We start from the raw sequence: 1,907 nt of genomic DNA on the forward strand, positions 1-1,907 counted from the left end.
TTTTCTGGGTTTTTGACAAATTTCACCATGTGTTCTTGTGAGTAGTTTGCTTAGGACCTTGAGGATGGGTTAGGCTGGATTGATCTTGTGGTTTATTTGATTTGGTCAAGCTTGATTGTTGTAGATCTCTTCTAGGCTAGATGTTCTTAATGCTGATCCTATATCTGAGAAGGTAGGGTTTGATTTCAAGCATCTTAGCATCACACCAATGTTTAAGGAGCATATATAAGGCTAGATCTAGAGCTTACCATTACGTTTGCTAAGAGATTAGAGGTCTTGTTTGATTTGAGATGTATTGCTTAATGCCTACTTGTGTAGATTCTTTACTTTGTGAGAACAAGTCTAGAAATGCATAGGTTTGATTGTTTCTTGCCATGAGAGTGGATTAAACATGTCTTAGAATAGTATGTCTAGAGATTAGCTCAAAGTTTGCTTGAGATTTGTTGACCAAGTTAGATAACCACAATGATTAGTTCAGCCCATGAATCCCTCCTCAAGGCCTTCTTTGTTTATTAATATCTTAGTCTAAATATCATTGCTTGCTTGTTGTTTGATTCGTTTTTGCATTGCTCTGTTTTTATTGTGTTGCTCTATTTTCACGTTTAGTCTAGCTCGACCCTGTACTCGACCTACACTCGGTCGAGTGCTTGCTCGAGTTCGTCCCGAGAACTTGTGTTTATGATTTGTGATTGTCCTGTTTAATTCATGTTTTATTTCTGTTGCATCTATTTAGCTTTCTGTTCATTACTTGTCTTGCATTAGTTCTTCATCAACATAGTTTCTATTTCTGTTCTTGCTATTATAATCATTCTGTTTCATTTGCATTTAGTTCTTAGTCCTTGTAGTTTGCTTTCTGCACTTTGCATTTCATTATAGGATTGTTAGTGACAAACAACCTTTACATCTGGCTTGACTTAGACTCATATGCACATCTTGATTGTTCACAAACACTCAGATTGGATTGACACCTCTTATACTACAATTGCATAAGGGGAATTGAAACACCCTGACATCCATTCATTCATAAGTCATCATTCCATACATCATTCATTCACCACCCACAAAAAGAGTCAGTTTCAATTTGGCGTTGTTGCCCATTTGAGTTTGTTTTGTGACATTTAGGATCATTATTAGTCTAAGATTAAGTTCATTTAAACACTTGTGACGTTACTGAGCTCGAATCTTCCTTTGTTTGGCTGTCTTGAGTTTCAGGTACCCACTCGACCACCCACTCGATCACCACTCGACCGAGCTGTGATCGAGCACCTGATCGAGTCAGAAGCCGGATCCAAATAGCCATTACTTCCCAGTCGACTCGACCACCCACTCGAGCCTGCGCTCGACCGTGTATCTGTTCGAGTCTATAGCCGAGTTTGTTGATGCACACAAGGTCAAAAGGCAAGGACAGTCTTCAAAGGCCTATTGACAACATCCACAGGCAACAAAAGGGTTTGAGACAAAAGGAAAGAAGAGTAGTTCAACAACAAGAAGAACAAGTAGTCATGGAGCAGCAAGATCACCATGATCATAGACCTAGACACATTGGTGCTGGGGATGCACCTAACACACACAACCAAAGAGCTGGTATTGTGCCCCCTTCAGTAACTTTGAGATCAAGAGTGGATTAATCTCCATGACACAAGCCAACAAATTTCATGGGTTGCCAATGGAGGATCCTCTAGATCACCTTGATGAGTTTGACAGAATATGTGGACTCACAAAAATCAATGGAGTAAGTGAAGATGGCTTCAAGTTAAGGCTATTCCCATTTTCCCTTGGAGACAAAGCTCATCTATGGGAGAAGACTCTTCCTACTGGAGCTATAACCACATGGGATGCATGCAAGAAAGCTTTTCTGGCCAAGTTCTTCTCCAATGCAAGGACTGCTAGGTTGAGGAATGAAATTT

The sequence above is a fragment of the Camelina sativa genome, chromosome 4 (genome assembly GCF_000633955.1).
Source record: "Camelina sativa cultivar DH55 chromosome 4, Cs, whole genome shotgun sequence".
In the NCBI taxonomy this organism is placed as follows: domain Eukaryota; kingdom Viridiplantae; phylum Streptophyta; class Magnoliopsida; order Brassicales; family Brassicaceae; genus Camelina; species Camelina sativa.